A 12,220-nucleotide genomic window follows, 5' to 3' on the forward strand; every position below is an offset into this window, starting at 1 on the left:
TGATTTAAAGATTGTCACTGAAAGGACCTGTTAGTGTAATGGACTATTCTCAACCACAAGATGGCATTCCTAACATAATTTGTCTTTGCTGATAACATTCTGCCTCATTTTCTGGGAGAACTACCTGCATAAAGAAATATATTAAAAGTTGTAAAGAAAAAATTTTAATAATTTAATGAGCAGGAGCAATTTGTTTAAAAATTAAAAAATAAAATTAAACCAGTTATGTGTTAACGTTGGATCTCTGGCTTCACTTCTAAAAAGTAAGTTCTAAATCCAAAAATTGAAAACTAAGAGCAGTTATAAGAGAATGATGGAGGATTCAAAGTTCAGCACTTATTCATGTATGTTTTAGTTATTTTGTCACTTTCTTTTAAGGATATTTGTTTTTTTTAAGGATATTGGTTTCAGTAGATGACATATTTAGAAAATGCATCTAAGTGTTCACTGTGTGCATGAGAATGCACTATGCTTCTGAAAGTGGGATGGACAGTGTTAAAAAATACAAGACACGATTTCTGCCCTCAAGAACTGTAGTTAAGGAGAAAACACATAAAAATTAAATCATGTACAACACAAAAGTGTTATCGCAAGAGTCCATGAGTAAGTGCAAAATGAGTGATACAGTTAAGTGCTGTAAGATTTAAAAGGAATGGGTTACCATGGAATAGTCAGGTTGCACAGAGGATGTAGAACCTGAGGTGAGTCTTGAAGGATGGCAAGATTTTCCAGGTGGAAAGGAAGGGGAAGTACATTCTAGGCAGAGGCAGGGCAAACAGATAAGGTGAAATGCCCAGGAGAGTACCTGTGTTGTGCTCAGTTTGTTCTCTCATTGTCCAAAACTGTCATTTCGTGGCTTCACTTTTTCTCAAAACCAACTCTGGCTCTTTGCGCTCAGCTAATGACCTTACCTCTTTCAAGAGGAGCAAGTTATCAGGTATGACATACCTCAGTTTCCCATCACCGCAGGTATAAATCTGCTGCCCCTGTTTCTCTCTGTCCTACTCCCCTTTGATTGAATCAGGTAGTGTTCCTCCTCCTGTCAAAGGCCAGCCTCTTCAGGTGTGCCTTGGATGCTCCTCCCTTCAGGGTACTCAAATAGCTTGCTTCATCAGTTTTCTCCACTTTCTTCAACTTCTCCCTTCTAATGGAACCTTTCTTTCTATGCCATTCAGATGCTCTCTTTGCATATCTGAAAAAGCATCACATTTTTTCCCATCTACTCTTTGATTTCTTTATGCTCCAATCAAGATCAGGCCTCTTCAAATGGAGTTGTCTATGTATGTGGTCACTATCCACTTGTCTCTTCTCCGGAGTGTGTGAAGTACATGTACAGTTTAAGCATGAGTAATAGGTACCCACGGACTCACCACCTTGCTTTAAGGGTGGAGCGTACTCATGCCTTTGATGCCCACTGTGGCTCCTCTTTGCTTAAGTTCATGTCTGTCCCCCAGAGGTAACCACTCTCCTAAATTTTCTGTTCGTCATTCCCTTGTTTGTATTTATAGTTCTGCAATGTTTAGTTTTGCCCCTTTTTGAATTTTATGTAAATGGAATCATAGTGCATGTATGCTTCCATGATCTTCTTTTGCTCAAAAACTTTAAAATTTATCCATGCAGATGAGTGAAGCCACAGTTCATTAATTTTATTTCTATACAATATTTTATTGTCTAAATACCACAATCTATCCACTTACCATTTAGTGGACCTTTAGGTTGTCCAATTTTTATCTGTTTTTGTATCCAATAGGTATACTGTTTTGTAAAATTTGTGTTGAAGACTAGTGAATATGGGCCTCCACACATTTATGATTCTAATGACATGTTAAAACAGGTTTCATATTTTGGCATTAGTAAAATAAAAATTTATGGTTTGTTTATTAAATGAAAAATTGTTATCAATTTTCAGGCTATGGTTATAATTTCTAGCTTTCACTATGTTTAAAATTATTTTACAGTGTCATAAATATAGTGAATTTGTAAGATTTTTGAGAAAAAAATGAGATTTTTAAATTATATATTAATGGAAATCGTGAAAGTTGTTTCCATCAAAATCAAGTTTAGGAGGCAATAAATTGTTTTCTATGAGGTTTTTGTTAGATTTTAATAGCAATTCACTTTCAGCAACAATCATGTATGGCAAATACTGCTGCTCTCAATCTATTAAATCATTTATAAACATTTTATAATTCACGCTACTAAATGTTAGTAAAAAAAAAAAAGCTGTTTTCATGTGAACCTCAAATCCATGGAAACATAAATAATACAGTTTTTGTCTCATCCAAGAACGTGAATAAAATCTACCTATGGAATAGTTGCTTGTGTGGGCCCTATCTCTGCCCTCTAACCACTAAAATCATTAGTTTTCTCTCTTTGAAACTTTAAAAACAAATAGGCTCCTTCAAAGTCAAAGAATAAGCTCCACCGATGCAAAAAGCAAAGCCAAGAAGTGTCTGCTGTCATGGAAAAGAGACCCGTCAAAGACAAGAAATCAAATCAGCATAGAGTGTAACAATACCCTAATCAATTGGCAATATTTTGACCACAGCCCTACATCAAAAAGTTGAGTTTGCATTTTATAGAAGAGTGCATTAGTCAATTTAGCTATTTTTCTTTTTAAACTCTATCTCTTCCTGAGTTCTTATGACTGTCTTCATGTAACTGGTGACAATTGTCTTGAGTTGCTGGGCTGAAGTTACATGTGCAGATGTGGCCCTACTTATTAGGTTATCATCATAGACTTGACTGAGATTTTAGTGGCCTATAAAATGCAGAGTTGTTAATGGCAAGTTACGTTTACAAATATTAGGAGAGTTTATAATTTTATTCAAATACACAATGGATTGTTTTAAATAAATTCTCATATTTGGTGAGTGAGTCCTAAAATTAGTCAGTGCCATCCCATAGTAAACTTAATGGTCTCTTTGTGAGATTTTTTTAAACAAATATTTTATTACCATTTTTCAAGATGGAAACTTTGAGGTAGATATTCCAGAGCCCCTGAGAAATGCTGAAATAAGAAAAAAGGGAGTCAGCCTGGTGGCGTAGTGGTTGAGTTCGCACGTTCTGCTTCGGCGGCCCGGGGTGTGCAGGTTTGGATTCCGGGCACAGACTGTGCACTGCTTGTCAAGCCATGCTGTGGTTGCCTCCCACATATAAAATAGAGGGAGATGGGCATGGATGTTAGCTCAGGGCCAATCTTCCTCAGCAAAAAGGAGGAAGATTGGCAACACATGTTAGCTCAGGGCTAATTTTCCTCACAAAAAAAAGAAAAAAGAAAAAAAAAAGCCTCCAGGAACCCTTGTGAACAGTTAGAAAAAAAAAAATTTAAGCAAAAAAATATCTTCTTGGCACTCTTTAAGGCAACAATATTAACACATTAATTTTTAATCACTCAATAATTTCATTTCAGATTAAACTAGGCTTACTTGTATTCATCATGAGATTAAAATTTAATTTATAACTATATGCCAACAATAGATTTTCTTTTGAAGCTATGTAAAAAACATTGTTTTGGGTATAGTTGGCAACACATGCCTCAGATTTGCAATTCATGTTATAGTATATCATTTCCTTTAAGATTAGAGAACATTTATGTTTTCAAGTGTTTTGTTTTGTATGTAGCACTCATTATCTTATGTTGTCATTGAATAGATAGTATTTTGGAAAAAAACTTCTTGTGTAAGATTTCAAGATTTTATTTTACTTTAGTTCTTTGGGGAAAGAACTTGAATATTCTCACCTGTTACCTAAGATATCTATTCCGTGGTCAAATAAAATGGAGACTCATCTAGTAGGACCTGAAATTAAGGTAAGGTTTACTTTTGATTTGGGTTCTAAAAAAATTATTTGTCAAGGACATCTTTTTTTCTTTCATCAGTTTCAAAATTGGATTGACATTTCTTTAAATTAGTTAGTGCCAGTCTCTGTTAAAATAAAATTGATTATAAACATTGGTAAATTGCATAATATTTAAAAATAGGGTTTATAGAATTAGGAATTGTGGAAAGGGGTAAATAAGCTGGCCTTGGACTCAGATGTGGAGGTGTATGGTGGGGTGAGATAATAGGCAAGAGAAAGTTTTTGGTCTCCATAGGCTATGGGCATATCAGTACTGATCTATGAACTCTTTGAGAGAGTGGAATTTGTCTTTGAATTTCTACTGTAGAAAACACAATGTAGTGATTACTAAATGTTTACTGAAGGATTTTCTTTCTTTCTCTAATTTGGTCTTTTCTGGACAATTGATCTCCTTTTACTTCAGTTTCTCTATGTGCAGTAGAGGGATGACATAATTTGCCCCACTCTTTGGAGAACAATTATGATCATTGGAATCAGTAAATAACTAAGCCCTCTTTGGAATTAGTTTGCTATACAAATAATTGCTATATAAGTTGGACGGTTTTATAGTGACTTGGGAATAAATTCCTCAACTGGGAGGATATGCCCTTGATTAGAAATACTAGACTACTGAATTTAATGCAAATGGTGGTCTAATACATTCAGAAGGCAGGTGGTTTATTCCCAGGGCAGTAGATTTCAAACCATAATGCACATCAGAATCAACTTGGGTGCTTGTTAAAAATATTGATTCTTCAAGGTCATCCTCAGGTTCTGGTCTATTAAGTGAGACCTAGAAACTTGTATTTTTAAAAATTATTTTTATTTATGCTAAAATGCACATAAATTTACCATGTTAGCCATTTTTAGGTGTGCAGTTCAGTAGCATCAAGTATATTCACATTGTGCAACCAATCTCCAGAACTCTTTTCATCTTGCAACACTGAAACTCTACACCGCTAAACAGCAGCTCATTTCCCACTCCTGCTAGCCTCTGGCAACCACCATTCTACTTTCTGTTCCTTTGAGTTTGGCTACTCTAGATACCTCATATAAGTGGAACCATACAGTATTTGTCTTTTTGTGACTGGCTTAGTTCACTTAGCATAATGTCCCCAAGATTCCATCCATGTTGTACCACATTTTGCTTATCCATTTATCCATCAATGGTCATTTGAGTTGCCTCAACATTTTGGCTATTATAAATAATGCTGCTATAAACATGGGTGTACAAATATCTCTTCAAGACCCTGCTTTCAATTCTTTTGAATATATGCCCAGAAGTGGAGTTGCTGGATCATACCATAATTCTATTTTTAGTTTTTTGAGGAAGTGCCATACTGTTTTCCATAGTGGCTGCAGCATTTTGTATTTTCACCAATGGAAACTTGCATTGTTTTTAAATTATGTTTTAAAAAACATACAGTTATACATATACCTAATTTTAAAAGTCACATAGTTTTAAAAAGCTGAAGTGAATCAGTAGTCCCCTGTATCAGTAGTCTCCTTCCCATACCCACGCCCTAGAGGTAACCACTTTCAAATGAGCTGTTTGCTCTGACATTTTTCCTTCATATTTCTTGATAACTACTTAACTGCTACTTTGAATTTTAGCTTTAGCTATTATGTGTTGACATTCTTGTATGAAAGATTAATATTTAGTTTTCCTGCTCCCACTGTCCTGCCCCACTACCCACTCATTTCCTTACCTTCCATCCTCCCAATATAGGGACATTATTTTGGATTACATCAGTATTAGTGTTTGCATGATTATGACTCTGTAAATATTATCCACAGCTGAGTTGCATTGTATATTATAATTTTTGTTTTATTTTTGGAGTGATTGTGGTATTTATTTCATTTGCTTAGCTTTCTATATACATAACAAATTCATCTCCAAACTTTCTGCCAGATGCACAAATGTCAGTGATTATAAACAGATTAGGTAATCTATAAATTTTATATTTTTCTTGAAGATTTCCCTTTTGGAGCCCTGTGTCCTCCTATTCCAACACAGACTGGTTGATCACTAGGGCTGATGCACAACTATTAATCATGGATCTCTAGTCATCTTTCCTTTCCCATGCACATTGTCCTTTCATATTCTTCCTGAGTTGGATCCAATTTCTTCCTCTTTCTTGGTTTATTCCCTAATTTTGATAGAATCAATTTTCCAGTAGTTTCCTGAGATAGTATGTATTGAATCTGAATTCTTTTGGAAATTGCTTCTCTGACAATATCTTTATTCCATTTCAAAATAGATTGATAGTTTGGCTAGGTATAGAATTCTAGGTTGGAATGCATTTTTTTCCTCAGAATTTTGAAGCTGTCATTTCCCCATCTTCTAGGTTCTATTTTTGTTTTTGATAAGTCTACTGCTATTCTGATTCTTAATTTTTTTAATTTAGCCTATTTTTTCTCTTCTTTAGAAGCTTTTAGGATCTTCGTTTTATGGTCAGGGTTCTAGCATTCATGACAATATTTATCATTGCTTGTTTGTTTTGCTGTTAGAGATCTTTGGTGGGCCTTCTCCATCTGGAAATTCATGTCATTTAGTTCTTATAATTTAAAAAGTATATTTTCTAGCTCTCTACTCCTCTGTCATTGTTACTGTTCTTTCTTCCTCAAACTCCTATTTTTGGGATTTCAGACATCCTGAAGTGATCTTGTGTGGTGTGAGAGACTGACTCTAAAGGTAGTGGCCAACAATTTCTTCCAATCCTGTATTCACATGCTGACCCTCCCATCAACAGGTGAAGTCTGTTATCTTTCTCATTGAATCTGAGCTGTCTTATGACTTGCTTTGACCAATAGAAAGTGGCAGAAGTGATATCTGAGATGTCTAAGCCTGGGCCACAAGGGGACTGGACACTTCCACTTCCTTCTTTGTCTTCTGTAAAGAAGCTTGGAGTAGATTACTCAGTAGTGAAAGGTAATGTGGAGAGAAGTCTTGGAGGGTGAGAGGACATGTTGGACTACAGAGCCACAGACAAGTTCCCGGGTGAATGTAGCTATGTGATTGCTTTAAGTAGAAGAGCTGAAGACCCACTATGCTGAGCCTAGTCAACCATAATTGTGAGAAATAATAAATTGTTTTAATCCACTAAGTTTGGGGGTGGTTTGTTATGGAATAAAGAACAACTGAAACACCCTCTGATCCTCTCATATCTTTTTTCCAATTTCCCATTTCTTTTCTATTCTTTGAAATTATTCATTCCTTCTTTTGTAGGAGGATTCCACTTTTTGGTTTTATTTCTCTTTTAACTCTTCTGTTGGAAGTTTAATTTCCATTATCATGTTTTTAATCTCCAACATCTCTTTTTTGGTCTTCTGAAAATTTTTAATAGCTTTCTAGTTTAATGAATGTAAAAATCTTATTTTATGTCTTTAAGGAATTTAATTACAATTTAAAAATTCTTTTGAAATCTGTTTCATTTCTTCTGAAGTCCACTTTTTGTTTGTTTTGGTTTCTGTCTTTTCTATTGATACACTTCTTAAGTGTTTGGTAATCCTCCTCTATCATTCACGTTTAATTTTCAAGTAGTAGGAAGCTGATTGGAAACTATTTTCTGGATAAGACTAGTCAATTGCTGGACTTCACTGTATGGTGATCTGACTGGGCCGTTTCAGTGGGTACCCTCAACTCTATCTATCTTTTGGCCTGGTTAGATTTCCTGGATAGGAATCCTAGAGGGAAGTATAATCGAGTAGAGAGAGAGAGGCTATGGGTTGTTGTTATTCAACATGTAGAATTTCCAGCATGGAACCTCTCCATATTTTTAGTGTGGTATTTATGCCCTCACCTGTGCCTGTATCCCAGCGTTTGAAGTCTCTCCATAGAATAAACCTATCTTCTTAATCAGCACTCACCCTGCCACATGGTGTGGGGGACAATTTCCAAGGCTCTAATGGCTTTTTATACAGATTTTCAATGAATTCTCTTGTTTTTAGTTCCATATTTCTCCCCACCAACCCTACCCTCAGTTTCAGAGGTAAATGGTGCTTCTAATTCTTGAACTATTTGGGGCTCTTTATGTGCTGATCAGCCTGTTTTTGGAGTTCTCATACTAGAAACGAGCTTTCAACTTTCCCTAATCTGGTAAAGTAGTAAGCAGTCATTCATTTGCTTTCTGGCTTCCAAACTGTGCTACTGCTGATCTCTTCACCTGCTGTGTTAGTCAGTTTATGACTTTCTTTCTTTCTTTCCTTTTTTTGCTGAGGAAGATTTGCCCTGAGCTAACATCTGTGCCAAACTTCCACTATTTTGTATATGGATTGCCCCCACAGCGTGGCCACTGACGAGTGGTGTAGGTCTGCATCCAGGAATTGAACCTGGGCCACTGAAGCAGAGCACGCTGAACTTAACCACTAGGCTACAGGGGCTGGCCCTATCACTTTCTTTTTGAACAACTTTACCACCATTTTAGTGGTGCCAAAAAGCAATCCAGTGATGTTACCTGGGTATTGTTTGGAGTGCTAGTCTCTAAAGGTGATTCTCTGGCTTTTCTGGAGATTCTTTGGTCCACTTATTACCTTTTAGTAAATTTATATTAAGCTAAAACTTGTTCAGAGTGACTTCTATTGTTTGCAATTAACAACCCTGCCTACTACAGTACTAAAGGATGATTACAAGAAAATTAGTGAAGTTGATGCCAAGTATTATAGAGTAGTTAAACATTTCTAAATTGTTCCCTGAGACCTGAGTATTTTAGCAAAAAAACAAACAAGTATGTGGTCAAATAATTTTAGGAAATGTTGCATTCTATGTCTCCCTTTTATAGATTTATAATGCATATTAGCATATTAATCATACTTTAGGAAACTTTAATTATTTTTCAATAGACAATATTAAAACTTTGTCTAATTATTATTTCAGCTTTTTCTAACCCTTTCCTCCAAGATTTATTTGTCAATTGAAAGAAAATTTATAAATAATTTGCAGGACACACTTCAAAAAGTATTGGAATTGGTAAATATAGGCTGGTGAATTTGGAGACATTTAATGGGTCCTAACTTAGTGCCTCTACACTATTTTCTTTTTAAATCAAGAAACAATTTAATCCAACCCATTTGAGAGTCCAATGAAAACTAGACAATAATGAGAGCACAACATAAAATATATAGGGATGCAGCTACAATGGAACTTAGAAGTGTAAGGCCTGAAATGCATTTAGTATGTATGTATGTGTATATGTATGTATGTATGTGTGTATGTGTCTGTGAATATATGTATATTCATATGTCTATATCTGTGTATACGTACATACATATGAAAATAAATGAGCAAGTAGTTAATTAAAGAAGCTAGAAAAAGAACTAATAAACCCCCCAAAATATTTAAGAATTAAGAAAAATATCAACCAGTATTCATGACTGAAGTACTTTCCTTCATCAATCATAACCCTAGTGGCTATAGATGTAAGAGTTAGGCAAAAATCAATTAAAGCATTCTGTGAAAATCTATTGGTTACACAGAATTACAAGAAAGAGTATTGTATATTTTATTATTATTTATAGTTTTGTGTGATACATTTTTTAATCAGTAAAAGTCACGATAAACTTATGTATACACACACACTATTTTTTGGAGAGCCATTTACGACTACCACACTGAATATATGGCAAACACATGATATTAACTTTCTAAAATCTGAAAATTTTTAAATTTCAAAACACATTTACCCCATGGGTTTTGGATAAGGGATTGTGAACCTGTTCATTTTAGCACAACAGTTTTCTACTCTAGCAGAAAATACATGTAAGAAAATAGCATTTCTACTGGGTTGAGTGGCCTGATCAAAATGATTCAATATCCCGGGGCCGGCCTGGTGGCACAAGTGGTTAAGTGTGTGTGCTCCGCTGCAGCAGCCCAGAGTTCACAGGTTCGGATCCTGGGCGCGCACCGACGTACCACTTGTTAAGGCATGCTGTGGTGGCATCCCATATAAAGTAGAGGAAGATGGGCATGGATGTTAGCCCAGGGCCAGTCTTCCTCAGCGAAAAAAAAAAAGAGGAGGATTGGCAGATGTTAGCTCAGGGCCCATCTTCCTCACACACACACAAAAAAAATTCAATATCCCAGTTGGACAAAATTTAAGATTATTCATATTTCTTTTGAATTTTAGAAGGCTCAAGTCAAGTAGCAGAAGTTTTCAGAAAATAATTTTACTTGCCCTTGATACTACCTTTTTTTCTGGAACTCTTTCTCAAACATGCTTAAGATTTTAAATATAATTGGTTGACATGATATTTAAACAACTGCCAAATCAATATGAGTCATTACCAGAAAATACATCATTTCTTGTCAATTCCACATCTGTGTAGGGTTCTTCTCTTTCAGAGTAATTCAACTTAATCCTAAAAGATCCTAATAGCTTATTTTTCAACAATATTCTGTATATTTTCCAGAAGAAGAGTCATCAGGCTAAGACGTACCCCTTTTTCCCTTCAGTGTTGCAGCCTACTATGAAGAAATACAGAACATCTTTCTCTTGAGAAATGTTGAGTATAACAATATTTTACTGGCAGCAGAAAGAAGGAAAATATTAGTTTAAATCAGGTCAAGAGCATAAAATTTCTACTGGCCAAAAACAGTACTTTAAAGAAATGAAATTTTAGGGAGAAAACAATCAAAGCTAAAATATCCTTTGAAATATGCAGGTCATTCTTGTCAAAGAGGAAAACATATGTCTAGGAGCTTTATAATTTTGAAAATAATTCACATATTATTTGATTTGATTTTCCCAAGACCTCAGAAAGGGTGATGGTACCTTGATGTGTTGCCAGAGTGAGAGGTCCAGAAATTAAATTTTTTTCATGTACAGAGTTGATCAGATTTAGAGATCCTACCTCTTGCTACTCACACTCGTAAGAGAGTTAATATATAAACTAGAATGTGAATTTGTTGATTTATAATGGTCGATATATTTTTCCAGTGACCAGAGATTTGGTCTTCTCCATCAAGGACTCTCCATCCTTACATGAAAGTATCTAGGAAATGAGCAGTCAGTTGTTTACTTGGTAGACATGGAGTCAAACCAAAGAGACAAGGATAGTTTTAAGGGACATTTCACTCACAATTATCTGTACTTGTCCCACAATAAAGAAGTCCTCTTTAGGGAACAGAATATTCTTATCTGTTTGCCTCAAGGTCACTCTTCCCTGGATAGTGTTAGATACACACTGCTCAATCTTGATCTTTGAGTGTCAGTTCATTACACTTCAAGATCACACACTTTGAGTGAACATGTTCCTTCTTCAGATTGGTTACAAAACACAAAAGTCATAGTCTCAGTCCTTGGGAATCTTATGGAGAAATGAGACAAATAATTCAACTTATCACAAGATCATGTGATAAATGTTATGATCAGAACAGCAGAAACATGGTATGCCCTGAGAAAGTTAACTAGATACTTGGTTTCCCTTGAAACTGATATTCTTTAAGTATTTATTCCACTTTTCTTTAGGGAGAGACCACAGTTTCGCACAGACCGCCCCATCACAAGCATGGTGCTGGGAAGGATGGAGAAGGACCTCTGCTGGCAGAGGATACCCTCTTCTGTGTTGTCCTAAGCAGCTCAGCTCTGACTCCAAACTTGCATACTCTAACTAGCAAAACAAAAACACGGAAACTAACCAAACTCACCCTCTTGGAAAGGCAGTTTAGAAATCATTTATTGCTATTCAAACATATTCTCAGGTCTTCTCACCCTCTGATTCCCAGAAGCTTGTCAAAATAGTCCTTCTAACCACACAGAGTATTGATAAACACAATTTTCTCTCTGCAGTGCTCCTAATGATGTCTAAGTCTTCTTGAAGATTGGTGTCCTTGGACAATTGCCTGGCTAGCTCTTCCCTAATCCACTTCAGACCATAATTGTGTTTCAGACCTGAGGCTATGGGATGGGAGCCAAGAAGAGAGACATAGAAATCAGACTGAGTGATTAAAGAAGCTGTTCTAGAGGAGATGATCACATGTGAGCCAAAGTTTAAAAGTCAAGTGATACATAGGTAAATTTACATAGGTAAATTGGTGGGCAGAGGGAACAACATGGCATGGAATACTATCTGTATCATTCAGTTTGCCTGGAACAATGAGTGTGTGTATGGGATTGTGGAGATAAAGCTAGAAAATCCAGCAGGATCAACGAGTTTATATTTTTTTGAAAGCTATGAAGTGTCACTGAAGGATTTTAAGTAGAATATTATAATCAACTCTTTATTTTAGGAAGATCTTCGTGGCAACTGGGTGGGAGTGGAGGGATTAAACTCATGACCAGAGACCAACTAGGAGGCCAGAGCGTGGACTGAGGGGGTGGAACCAGAGAAGTGGGAAGTTTCAAGAAAAATTAGGAAGTTGCTTTTTAGGATTTGGTGACAG

This window comes from Diceros bicornis, chromosome 36, assembly GCF_020826845.1.
Source record: "Diceros bicornis minor isolate mBicDic1 chromosome 36, mDicBic1.mat.cur, whole genome shotgun sequence".
Taxonomy (NCBI): Eukaryota; Metazoa; Chordata; class Mammalia; order Perissodactyla; family Rhinocerotidae; genus Diceros; species Diceros bicornis.